Source organism: Rissa tridactyla, chromosome 8, assembly GCF_028500815.1.
Source record: "Rissa tridactyla isolate bRisTri1 chromosome 8, bRisTri1.patW.cur.20221130, whole genome shotgun sequence".
In the NCBI taxonomy this organism is placed as follows: Eukaryota; Metazoa; Chordata; class Aves; order Charadriiformes; family Laridae; genus Rissa; species Rissa tridactyla.
Window position 1 is genome coordinate 53,715,246 of NC_071473.1, and position 13,498 is coordinate 53,728,743.

Here is a 13,498-nt window from a genome sequence, read left to right on the forward strand (position 1 = left end):
GCTGCGGGTCTGGTGGGCCGCAGCCCCCGCCCGCCGCCTGACGGCCGGCCGGCTGCCGCTTCCCCTCAGGCCGCCCCCGCCCGGCGGACGGGAAGCGGGGCGCTGAGGCGAGCCCGCCCCGCGCCCACAGGGGACGGCGCCGCTCCCGCCCGGCAGCGCGGGGAAGGGAAGGGAGGGGAGGGGAGCGGGGTGCAGCCCAGCCCAGCCCAGCCGAGCTCAGCCCAGCCCAGCCGCCGGCGCAGCCCTGGCAGGTGGTGGCCCCAATAGCTCCGCCGCGCTAAGCCGCCGCCGCTCCCTGCTCGCCCCCCGCTGCCATTGCCGGCGCCGGCTGGGGAGAGCCGGCGGAGCCATGGAGCTCTGAAGAGCGGCGGCTGAGGGGGGAACCGCGCCGCCGCGGGGAGAGCAGCACAGCTCCCGGAGGCTGCCGGCGAAGGTAAGCGCTTCCCCGGCTCCCTGCCCGCCGCTCCGGGCCGGGCGGCAGCGGCGCTGGGCTACCGGCTGCGCCTGGCCGCCGCTCGCCGCCCCCGGCCGCCGTCCGGGGCCGTGTCTCCGTCAGCCCCCGGCGAGGGAGGGAGGGATCCCCCGGGGGTCCGTTAGCCGGCCTGCCGCGGGGCCGGGGCGGCGGGGGGTCCCGGGGGGCGGCCGGGAGCCGCTGGGTGGCCGGGGCCGGGCAGGGGGTGCGCGGCATCGCCACCTGCGCGCAGCAGGTTGGGTTGAGGAAAACATCTTCGTCACTTGTGGGTTGTTTCGGTGGTTTCAGTAAGTTTTGTCGTAGTGAATCACATGGCATTAAGAACTAATAGTTTAAAAACAAAATAAATAATTTGGGGGGGGGGGTTTGGCTTTCCAAAGAGGGAAGATGTACTTTAAATGATGTTGTGGGTTTTTTTTTCCCTAAATTATTTTCTTCCATTTTTTTCCAAATTTCTGTCAGAATTACTCATTTTGGGCTGGTTAAGGCTGTCTTGTCGCAGCATCACACCTGGGAGTCGTGTTCCCCCCGCGGTGGTACCGCCTCTGCGAGGGGCCAGCCATCGGCTGGACCACCCGCTCATCCTTCCCGCTTCTTCTCGGGTCAGCCCTCCCAACGCGAATTTCTCGGTGACATTTTCTCTTCCAGGCATCACAGCGATGCATCACGTTCGTTAACATGTGGTTTGAGTCAGTTGTTTGGTGGGGGGTTTTTTTGTTGTGTTTTTTTTTTTTTCCTTCTGATTCTCCTTTTCTCACTTGGGCGCCTGGTGGGAGTTTAGAGAGGATCTGGAAGTAAGTTGAGCGTTTCCTCTGCGGAGCTCCACGTCAGCTCCGAGGGGTGCCGGGCAGGAGAGCAGAGAGCGGTGCTCCCTTCACCTCCCTAGGTGAAGGTTGAGGAGCAGTAAATCGGTTCTGATAGACAACCAGCTATTTACTTGAAGCCTGTCAGGGTGGAACGTAGCCACGGAGGTAAGGAGTTGTTTTCTGTGGTGCTCAGCAGTAGAAAATATCCCAAGAGGTCACCTGCACCAAAGAGAGAATTCCTGATAGATTTGTAAGTTGTCTTAACAGCAGAATTAGTGCAATGCTTTTTGTTTTTTTCCTCTGAAATTCTGATGTCCAGACAAAGCAGCAGTGAATAAGTTGAATAATTGCATTTGCGTGTTTTAAATCCAATGAAACAGAGAACTTTTTTTATATCACTTTGAGAGAGACACTTGCGTGCTGCATCCCTCACTGTTGGCTCCAGAGATGGTGACCAGATTGTAAACAAATCTCTGACTTACAAGTCATCTAGAATCTAAAGCTTTTTAGTACAAAGGGTGCTTTTCTAGTACGCTGTTCAGTAAACTGGCTGCATATAGCAGGTTATTCATAGTAATTATCTGCTTCTCTTGTCATTTCATCTATTTTAATATGTTGCCATGTGCCTGCTGAGGTACTCCAGGTACACCTATATCTCACTTTATTCTTATCTTTAGACATTTTAGATTCCGGTAAACCATTTTTACTGTAATGCTTAAACATGGTCCCGAAATAAGATTCAGCCTTGTTGGCTGCTTCTTCCAAAAACATATTCAGCTTGAATTTGCATCCAGGTGCAAAAATTCAAGCCAAGCCTACTGTGTGTCATGGAGATAAGTGGTATACCAAATCCTGATCCATATTTATAGGTAGGACCCTTTTCTCATTTTCTGGTAGTAAACAGCGCGCTACCTTCTGCAAATACAGCCTCTCCTCTTCCTAGCTGGGTTGCAAAAACTCTTCATTGATCTTTGTGCCTTCTGGTTACTGTAGTTTCCTTATTCACAGTTACTTTTGCACCAGTATGTGCCTTTGTATATTTGATGAAAATCTCACTGTCCAAACCATTTCCCACACCTGTTGGTCTGACCTTGCTGAACGGAACCATCAGATCCTTCTGCTGCTGCCTCTCTTGCTGCTGTGAAGTACCGTGAAGGTGCTACAGAGAGTTGTCCTGCTTTGTTCGTCGTCTTCCCTCTCGCTTTTCCGGGCATTCACCAGCCACTCCGTTTGCCCAGCGCTGACAGCTGTGTGTCCCAGACCTTCCTGGTCTTCCCCAACCACCCCTGTATGTACTTCCCGGCTCTGCCCACCTCACGCGGAGGCCTCTCCTTATTCACCATTCAAATCCTTGCTCAAGAGTCTGACTTATCTATCGGGAAGCTTAGAACAGATTAGCTGACTAATCGTCTCTGTGAACAGTAGTCTTGTTTAAAAAGTCATTACAGTCAGCTACCTTGCATTTCCGTATTTGAAATAGGTAGCCATGGGTAGATTTGTAAAATCCTTCCTAAAATGACAATTTTAAATGCTGACAGGTTGGGCCAGTTGGGGTGATTTGTTTTACCCAAACAACCCTGCCCTGGAGTGATCCAAGCTGTCCCGGTGTAGATGTGGGTAGTTCTTGCGCGTTGAGAGAAATAGTGACAAAATGGTGTGCAGAGATACCTTTATTTGTTTAAATTAAATGTCTATTATGTAGGAAATAAAGCATGTAAATCTTTACATCAGTTCCATCAGTAAATGAAATTGTACAGTTATGGCAGTAGGATAAATATAGCCTTAGCAGATGGAAAAAAATATTAGAAAGGCGTAGAACGGATGACGATGTGAAAGAACTCCCCAAAACCTGAAGGCTATTGCAAATGAATGTGTGTCTACAGGCATTAAATATTGTTTCTGAAGCAAAAGGATATTAATCTGATGTTACTACTCATGCTCTGGTGTTCCGTGTCGTCCCCCCCCCCATCGTATTTCTCTTAGTTTAGAGAATTAAAATAATTTGTCAGCCTCACTTTCAGATTCTTGCTGCTGCAATGTTTTGGTTTCAGGCAATGCAGAGGAATGGTTACTTAGCTGGTTTAGGTAAAACATGTTAGCTGAATTTCTTTAATTATGAAAATATTTTTCGTCTTCAAAAACTTGTTTGTACAATAAAAGGACAAATTGATAGTATCACGTTGCTTGCTAAAAACATGCATGAAAGGCCTGTTTCTCTTTGCGGTTAGTGCCGTTCTGTGAGTGTAAAATGCCACTGGTTCTGTTCGTCTGGAAGCCCTACGTGCCATTACATCTCAAATAGTTTAAGTGTATATCCCTGATTCAGGTTAACATATGTTAAGAGAGTGTGATGAATGGTACAGAGAAGGTAAATCAAGAACTTTTTTCCTGATCATACATACAAGAACAAGTACACATGCAATGAAATTGAAAAATTCAAGACTGTTAATTTTTTTTTTTTTTCATTAGATGTATAAATAGACTGAGGGACTATTTGCCAGGGCGTTCTTGATGCACAGAACTTGGCTAGATCCAAGATAATTTCTGTAAATCACAGAAATATCCAGAAGTGTGAAAAACTGTGCAAATACTAAAAAGACAATTTTGGAGAGCTGCAGAAAAGATGTAAATGTTTATCCTTCATAGCTTAAGCCAGTCTCTGAGAAATAAGGCTTGGAGGAAACTTTCTAGGAGAGCAGATTATTCTACGTCTGCCTACAGTGGAATTTCTTGCACTTTCTGTTGAAGCATCTGGCGTTACTGTCAGTGATGAGAAAATAGATTAGCGGATGATGATGGATTAGATCTGGGGCTATTCAGATGCTTATAAAGTGTAATTCTGTAAGTGCGTGTGTGCCCTCTGAGTTTGGCACTTCCTCATGTTTGTGCATTTACCAATACACTTTGTTTATTTTATTAATAAGTCAAGGGAAGAAGATCCAGAAAATTCCCCTGTGGTTGTCTTTGCTTCTTCTCTTTCTGTCTGTGTGGGTTTTTTGTGTGTGTGGTTTGTGAGATTTTTTTTCCTCCCCTCCATCCATCTCTCTTTCCCGTATATTCTCTCCTTTTGGAAGCCAAGCAAGGAGCGTTATGTATATTTTTGCCAGTGGAGAATGAGGAGACGAGTGGAACCAAAAGCTATGTCTTGGGCCGGGTAGCGCTTTGTGCATGTGGTGGTATTTGACTGCCTCTTTCAACAGATGCCTTCTCTTTCACCCGCAGACAGGTGGCCAGCAGGCGGGGAGAGGGGAGGGAAGATGTCTCATTATGGGGGAAGCGTTATCAGGTGTGGGTAGGACACTGATAATCTCCCTGAGGGCAACCAGGGTTGCTTATTGCTGGTGGGGTATAGCCATGGTATAGCCATGAACCCAAGCTATGACAAACCGAGACGGAGGATCTGGAGGTGTCTGTGCAGGTTCAGGGCCTGGAAGAATTAAGGACAGTCTTGGTGGCACTGAAAATGTAGGCTGGGAATTGGGACAGTGTAGACCAAAAGTATTGTATAGACTGAGTTGTTTTATAGAGAAAAAAAAAAGGTAGCTTGTCTGGGGTAGAATTATAAAGCTTGGTACCTTATGGGCTGAACATCTTTACTGTTAAATCGTTATAAGAGTTGAGAGACGGGTAAGAGTTGGTGCTAGCACAAACAAATGGTTTATGATGGGCTGTGGCACAGTGAAATGAGGCTGGATTGGATTTGGCGTTTGGGCTGAGGATGACGTGGGTGGGTGATATGGAGTTACCGTTGGTTTATGTGAAGTTACTGTAGATTTTGGTGGGGTGGAAGTAGCTGAGAGTTCAGTGCAACATGACATAAAAAGCCACTGGAAAAGGGATGAGGTCTGTCATGAGCTTAGGTGTTTTTCTCCACATGTAGAAATGCTACATGTAGTAGTGTGACTAAAATTAGGGTTAGGGATTGGCAAGCTGTGGGCTGATGACTTTTTCTTTCTGTAGCGCCACTGAGGGCTGATACTAACAGGGGGAAATGTGTTGAAGGGTAAGTCTTGACTAGATGGTGGTTAAAGCCACAGATAGGGCTAGGGTTGAGTTTCTGAGCTTGGATTTGGAAATGGGAGCAGCAAACACACTAAGAAATATGCTAAATCGTGGTCCTTAAACTGTGATAGCCAGAGCCAGGTAGGCAAATGTCTTTTGATGGGCTCTGAAGATGAGCAGCCTTCCTGAGCTGGAGCTAAGATCCAGGTTTCCATTAAAACTTGCTATGCTTAGATGTTTCCTGCTAGGCTGTCACCCTTGCTACCTGCAATGTAGGGACTGCTTTCCTGTCCCAGCAGCTGGAGTCAGCTCTAAGGTTTTTTGAGCCTTCACTCCATGAAGGATTCCGTCCAACCCTTGGTGTAGCCATACTGACCCTTCCTTCCAGTAAACCAAGCCATTTGTCCCTTGCCTGGCTGGCTTTAGGCCCTAGAGATAAACGTAGATGTTCCTTTCAGAGACCCAAATCAAAAGTTTAATTAGAGCAGCCCTACCCCTGTGGGACGTTCACTGTCCAACATTAAACATAGCGTGTCAGCGCCTTTTGTGCCCGACACCAGAGGTTCCTTCAAACCAGGCTGTGGAGGCCGTCCTGGGGAAGCAAGAGCCCAAGGAATGTCCTGTCTGGGCATGTACAGGAAGGGTGAACTTGACCAAAAAGGGCTGCAAGCTTCATGAATTTTTGTATCGTTGGAAACTTTGAAACCTTATTACTACTCTTTGGAGATATTTCTCCCTCTCTTTGCATTCTGTTCTCTGAAAATGAAAGCACTAAGCTGATTGAGTCTTTTTAAGTTTCTCTTTATAACTGGAACGCTGGTTAATTCAGAGGACCTTTCCTCCTCAAAATCCTCTGTGATTTTGCTGTTGGTTGACCAAGAAGTCTTGCAGCGGTTCTGTTTCCTGTGGGCTGTAGGTAATTTGATGAAATAGCAGTATTTCAGTGTATTATGTACTTCATCATATCTTAAATGAGTTTCTGATAGCAGAAAAGCAGCGGAAGCCCCCAGCATCCTTTGCAATGCATGGGAGAAGTTGAGGTGACTGATGTTCTCTTTGTTTCTTGCCTAGAAGAGGATGGAAAACCTCCTCAGCAGTTTTGCGTTATGTTGAAGGTCTCGGCCACAGTTCAATGGGAGTACGAGGATGCGAACTGTTAGATGGCATTTTTGAGAAAAACTTTGGATGTCAGTTGCTGAAATGCACTTCACTTGCAAACAGCTGCCTGTTGAGAACATTAAACTGACCTGGCTTAGCTGCTAAACAGTTAATACATACTCATTTTCTCTGTAATTATTTGCAGCATAGCTGATAATACCCTACTTTTGACCTGATTATAGGCAGCAGATTTTGCAGGGAACAGCAGCTATTTGTGGTAAAATGTGTGCCGTCCAAGCATGAAGTGTTAGTGAGCAGCGGCAGAACTAGAATGACTACAGTTAAGACATAACAGGTAACAAAAGGTTGAGTAAAAGGGTAACCAGGCAGCAGGTGCTAATGCTTTTTTTTTTATCAAATACTTTTCAACTTGAACGAACTAGGAGAGGGATTGCTGGTGTGAAGTTTGCAATGAAAGAATTATTTTGCACAAGATATTCAAGGCGTCTGTTGTAGAAGAACGCAGAGAGCAGGAGCTCTGTTCTACAAGTAGAGAGGTAGGGAGAGAGAGACGGGGAAAAAGAGGTCATCTAAAATAAATTCAAGGAAACAATATGGTCTTGAAGTCTACAGAGAGCTGGGAAACGGCAGGGTGAGGAGCAGCTAACAAGCTGATGCCGTAGGGTGGCTTTGTAAGTCATCTCTGCTCTCCTAAACCCAGAAGGAACCTGTTGGCCACATTTTAGAGACAATATTCTGCTGAGGCGTTTATGGTTTTTTGTTTTTGTGTTTTGTTTTTTTTTTTTTTTTTTTTCAAAGACACCTGAGGGAAGCTGCAAAAGATAGAGAGATGCAAAAGATAGAGAGCTTAATGCTAGAATTTTCTCCTCGGTGTTCTTTTAGATGTTTTTCTTTTATAACAATGTTTCTAAACTTGTAAACAAGAAGTTGGCCCTTTCCTTGGCTAGAATAGATAACCATGATATTTTAATTTTTGTTTTTGCCTGGGGTCCTGAGTGAACTCAGGTGCCACTGACATAAATGAGCAACAGTGTCTCTTCTAGAAACTAATCCAAATAAAATTACTGTCTGCAGCATAGAAGGAATCTGGGAGTTGTTGGAGCCTCAGAGTTTTCTTACTGACCTGTAAGAATCAGTTTTGGGATGTAAACTATGAAGTGTAAAGAAAAAAGGGGAGAAATTTCCCTTGATGGGGGAGAACCTTCTCTAACCTTCTTGTTGCTAAACAAAGCTTAACATCTGAGTCACGCAGATTGATGTTGGATTGAACGCTTTCTGCCTGCAAGATGGTCACCGAGTGAAAAACTGCTTCAGAGCATTGGTTGAAGGAAGAGTACTATGCTCAGATTGAAGAATAAATTATTGCAATTGATTTTCGTTTCATTCATGCTTTTGTAATTCAGTAATTGCTTAAGGAAGAAATGGATTGCATACCACTTGAATAAACAGTACCCAAAAAAATCTTCTGAAATTGCCAGAGCACTCTTTAAATGTGAAAGATAAATCTGGAGTGGAGCCCCTTGCAACAGGGATACTTTCAAGAGTGCTTATAAACAGTGAAAACGGGAACTTCAGGAAGAGAGGAATCCGAAATGATTAATCCTCAGTAGTAACCGTTTCTGAAACTAGAAGCCCAAATAAGAAACAGAAAATGATCCAACCTTACAAGAGCTCTTGAGAAGAAAATAAGTATAAAACATATGGAAACCTTCAGGGTGAAGCTGCTCTGTTTGATGGGATTCTGTTCAAAGAAAATCATATTCTCAGGATGCACAGTGTGCTCAGGAATACTAATCAGAAATCTCACAGTGCCTGTGTCTGGTGCAAGAGCTAAACCCGCTACTGCCTATTTTGGTCATTCCACTTGAAGAAAACGCGTCCATGTATAGCATTTGCAGTCGCTGTAGGCATCAGCTTGCAAAATAGTCACTGAAATAGCATAGGATTCTCCATTTTTCATCTGAGAATGGCTAATGGTGTTTGGGGTTTGCAGTAACACTGGCCATTCTGGGGCGGGAGACAAAGAGCATTTAGAAGCAGGATTTTGAGAGCTTGGATTCAGGTCACCGCTTCTGCCAGAGGTGCTCCTCTTCCCGCTAGAGAAAACTCTCAGGGCATCCTGGGTGTATTTCTTGGGATCCTCAAAAGAGACCAGGAAACCTGTCCCAGCATTGTCATCCTTGAAGGTCCTGGAAGCTTCTCCAGGGAGCCTCGGTGGTGAGGCACAGTGCGAGAAGAACAGAGCTGGAGGGTGAGGTGGGGTGTAGCACCATCCTTGCCTGCTAACCCCGAGGATTTCATGATGGATTCTTGCTTGAGACAACTTCAAAAGAGTCAAATCATCAAGAAGCTCTAGGCAAGTGGTCTACTGCTATCATAACAATTAATATTCTGCTGCAATAGGTCTTAGGATACCATTCCCCACTGTTTTTTCACAGGTAGGCAGCGCTGGGAGACGTGAATATGCCTCAGTTGGTTTTTTTGTCTTTTGTCTGTCTGTCTTTCTTTTCTCTGTCTCAGTTTTGCATTTCCTTTCTAGAATTCATTCAGAAACTTCTATTATAGTCCTTCACTGCACTTTCCTAATGAATTATGTATATATGTAACTTACAGACCTTTGGCTGAAAACCATTAACGTAAGACAAATACTTGGATAAGCAGGACGATTAGAAGCCTGGCACTGTTATGAAGCTGGTGATCTTCCCCCATTCCGAGCTTTTAATTTCTTTCAGCATAAGCATAAAGTTTTGGTATCCTGAAATCCCCTGCCTACACTGTTAAAGGTTTGATCTGTTACTTGCCACGTGTCCAACGTTTCCCCTGTTCCGTAGGTGAATTGAGCCTGGGTGCTTTTTCACATTTTTCATTTCGTTTTTTTATCCATTTCTGTAATTTTTGGAGGAGTCACAGGACCATTTGTTTTCTAGCTGCTTGTGGGTCACTGATGAATCAATTCAAATATAAATTGAAGACTTTAAATGCCTTTTCTCAGAAAGGCAAGAACAAGGCAGTGTTCAAATGAAGTCAGGCATAAGAACTATAAAAATAAATACTTGTTTGCCTAATGGTCGGTTTTCTTCTGGAGCCTGTTGGCATATTCACAGAAAAACGTGCCTTTTTAAAAAAGGAAAAATAATTAGGTCACAGGCAAGTAGCTAGCTAGAAGGAAGTAGAAAGATACATTTTTTTAGCATCTTTGCCTGTTGCTTACTCATCCGCTATCAGTGGAAAAAATACTTTGTACAAGTACTAGTCTACAAGACCAGTAGTCTCTACAAGACTAGTACTGTTCTGGTGCAAGTCTCCTGGCACGTAACATAGTTATAATGAAATTAATTCCTCAATTCAGTTACGCTTAGTAAAAGTTGGGAAGTTCTTGGTAGGCAAAAGATAAGGTATTTGTTTAGATTCGTGTAAAAATAGAGAAGCTTTACAATAAAAAATAGTAACTTAGCCCTGAGCAAACTCCTATTGATTTTGCGCACATCAGTAGAAATCTTTGATGGATTTTTCTAGATTAAATATTGCTTCTCTTCTTTGACCCGAGGTATTACTGGTGTGGAGTTTGCTTGTTGCTCTTGTTACCAGGAGGAATTGATGCTGGCTGCGGGGTTTTTTTTGTAAGCGCCATGGTTTTATTTATAAAACAAGGAAAAAGTAGGAGACATCTTCCAAACTCCTCTCCATGGAATGGCTTATGCGTGTGCTTCACCTTGGGGTAGTGGCAGTGATGTTCCTCCTGTAGCACTCAGCTTTTCGGAAACCTCTTTTCTGTGCTGGGGTTGAATGCATCAGGGAAAGCCTTTGCAAGCAGCCCCCGAGAAAAGGTGCCCTTCTCCTTTCCCATAACTGACTGTATGATCAGACTGCAGTATGGTGCACTCCCTGGAGTAATTATTGCTTTTTCCATTTTACTCTGCAGAGATGTCTAATTGCGTCTTTATTTGGTGGGTCTTGTGGCTGCCTAATGGATCAGAGACCTGCATATTGGGAGGCACCAGCACTTGCTTTCCAGTATAACCATGTAAAACCAGTGAGGAAATGGTAACTGAAATGGAAGCCTCTACACCAGGGCTGCAGATTAGCTGTGGATTTGGGAAACCACAAGTGATGGTTATAAACCATCTTAAGGTCTCCCTGCTTCTCCCCAGAGCCGTGGTAGTCCCATCTCCAGTACTTCAGGGTAAAAACATAACACGTTTGGTAATTATTCCCATCGTTGTGCCAGAGCGCTCTTAATCCAGAGCACGTTCCTTTTATTTCTACATTTGCACCCGTTACTTTGTGGTTGTATAAAACAGGTTTTCTTCGAGAAAGCTTATGCTTTTCAGGAAACAACACCTATTTTGGCTTTCGTTGTTGATACTGTGTCTTTGGGAGCAAACAGCTGCACCTGGGTTAATGTGGTGAAGTGCAGTCGCGTGGCACGCGCAGCGGCTTCGTGCTGCTTTTTACTTCAGACATACACTTCCATTATTGGTTTTTAAAAAGTATAGTTACAATGATAGGTTTTAAAAGGGTACTTGTAGGTGTCTAACAACTGTACTTTATAATCAGGGTAATTAAATTCATAGAAATTAGTCGTTTGAAATAAAAAAATAAATTTTGCAAGCAGCATAAAATTATTCCCCCCTGTGTTCCTGTATTTATCACTGCATACTAGGTGACTAAAATGTAGTGTGTGCTCTTACGCTGTAAATATAAACAAGTATTATTATTGTTTCCGTGAATTTTTTTGATCTGAAATATCTGGAGAAGATTTTTTTCCCTGTTGGAAGTCTGTAGGCTTAGATCATCTTTCCTTTTTTCTGCAGAGGAGGGTGAAAGGAGTGTTCTCCATATGTCTGGGGGGTTAAAATTATCCTCAGCGCTGTGTGGCAATGGTTCCGCAGATGAGCGTGGTTCCGCACTCTACAGCTAAAATGGATAAATCTAAATGGAGAAAGTAGTGGGAACGCTTCATTCCCGAGTCATTCAGGCTGTAGGAATTTCGGGTTCCCCGTTGCACCCAGTTGTCCCCATACTTCTGGTGTGGCCCTTTTAAGTAGGACTTCTTTTTTTTCTTTCTTCCCCCCCCCCCCCCCCCCCCCAAAAATAAGTGTATAAAGTGATATTGTAATTTTCATTTATTAACTCTCTGGGTATCTGCCAAAACGTCCATCGCAGAGACCTGCAGTCGGGCTGTCTCCCGAGCCAGGTTACCTCAGCTGGGTGCTGAGATGGCTCTGCCTACAACAGGGATGCAGCGTGGCGGCTCCCCTGGCTCCAGGCTCTGGAGGAAGGAAAACAGCCAACAGCTAGTGTCTGCCCCTGGATGGACATACAGAATACATATTGAGCGCTGACATGCTGCAGGTACCCCCCTATAGATCTTGACTTACTGATTTTCAGTCTTTTCCAGCCCGTTGCCCTCAAAAGGGCTGGCAGTCATCTTGTGGCCTGCCAGGGTCCCACCAGCCTTCGGAAGAGGGAGAGATTTGGTGTTTGGAGGTTTTCTACGTTAACAAAACGCTGTGTGGGTCTGAAGTGGCAGGAGGTCAGTGCTGTTTCATCCCTGCATGAGCGTCCTCCTTCCCTGCCCGCCTCGTGTGGCCAGGCTGAGGAAACTTGCCCATCCTCCCCGTCCCGTGGCGCTGCCAAGGGGAGCCAAGTCTCCGCTTTTCTCCCCTGTTTCTGCGCTCTTGGGTAGCGGTGGCATGCCTGATCTCCGGCTTCGAAGCCAAGACAAGTGAGAATGAAGGGGGCTAATTCTGCACACTGCGTTGCTGCTGGAACTTGGGATTTGCCTTGAGTTCCTTGCCTTTTCCTGCCATTTCCAGCAGCAGAGGTCTGCCTCTTCGTACCCTGAGGCTGTGAAATGTAGACCTAATAAATTAGATTCTGACTGTTTCTTTGCTTGGGCTCTCAGTAGTTTTGCTTGCAAAGTGCTCAGTCTTTCTCTTCTGGGATGTATTATAAATGCCACTTTCAGCCAGGTTACAAGCTGTTCTGTGCACCGCGTTTACTGTAGAAAAACAGCTGAGATACATCTTTCGCAGGTTTATTTTGGGCATCTTATTTGGTTTCAGGAAAAAAGCATTTCCTTCTATTCTGAGTTCTCAAAGGAAGGAATATGAGCGTTTCCTTATCTCAGTGGAAGGGGATTTATGGGGGGAGCACCTAAGTGTTGGAGCAAGTTAGGAATGTAAAAGCCTTTTTTGAAAGGAGAAGAGAAGCTGTCATACAGTGCCTCCCCCCAAATCCTGTATGAACAGATTAAACTGAACGTAATTAATAACATCAAGAAGAAATCCATTAAGTTGTTATAGTAACTGGGAAGCTAAGGTTTAAAATGTATGATCTGAGTGACTCAGCTCTGGGGGAAGGGATCTGAAAGCCCACGGATGGGGAGCCAGCAGCATCCTTTTCCCTGGTCTCCTCTCTGTCCGTGCCCCGGGAAGCTCCGCTGGAGGCACGATGCACAGTTAAGGCTCTCACCAGATCCTGAGCGTATTTGTCAGCGGGAAGGACGAGTTTATTCTATCTACCCTATCTGCCGAAAAAAAAGCATGTGCTTTTCCTCGGTATATCTGCGTAACGATTAATGCTTGTCTCTGCAGGATGTCTGGTGATTCTTGAAGAAAATTGGCAAAACTCGCCCAAAATAAGTGGTAGCTCTCTCATAACGGGTAACAAGGAATTTGTGAGTTCTTGTGTCCTGCAGAGTAGCACCACCTTGTTTCTGGAGGTCCCCTGGAAGCAGGATGTCTGTGGAGGTTTCAAAAAAAAAAAAAAAAAAAAAAGAAGGAAAAAAGGAATTTGTTTTCTGTAGCTTACTTGGGATCTTCTCATGGATGTAAAAGGAAGTACGTTACTTTCGTTGCCCTTGTTAAAAAATACTTGTGTAGAGTGAATGTGGGAAAGGATTGTTTTATTTGCCTATCTGTGTACTTCCATTGTTTGCACTCGGTGTTTTCTCAGGATGCAGCTGCTACCAGAACAGTACATAAACGTTTATGTGCCTTTTCTGCAAGTGTTAATGTCAGGTGACAGCGTGGATGTCTGAAGAACAGAGTGCAGAAAAAGGTGTGAAGATGGTTTTTGCTGTTGTAATCTGGTT

General features: G+C 44.9%; 1 protein-coding gene across 2 annotated transcripts in view; it reads left to right on the plus strand.

Annotated features, from left to right (window-relative positions):
* Positions 1 to 230: 230 nt before the first annotated feature.
* The window catches only part of PDE4B (phosphodiesterase 4B), a 219,451-nt gene continuing 206,183 nt past the window's right edge, over positions 231 to 13,498 (plus strand). Inside the window, exon 1 of one of the 2 annotated variants that reach the window (XM_054211349.1) lies at positions 231 to 433. The gene's annotated coding sequence lies outside the window, so the exon portion shown is untranslated. The remainder of the gene's footprint in view (positions 434 to 13,498) is intronic. The other variant, XM_054211351.1, reaches the window with a different exon arrangement.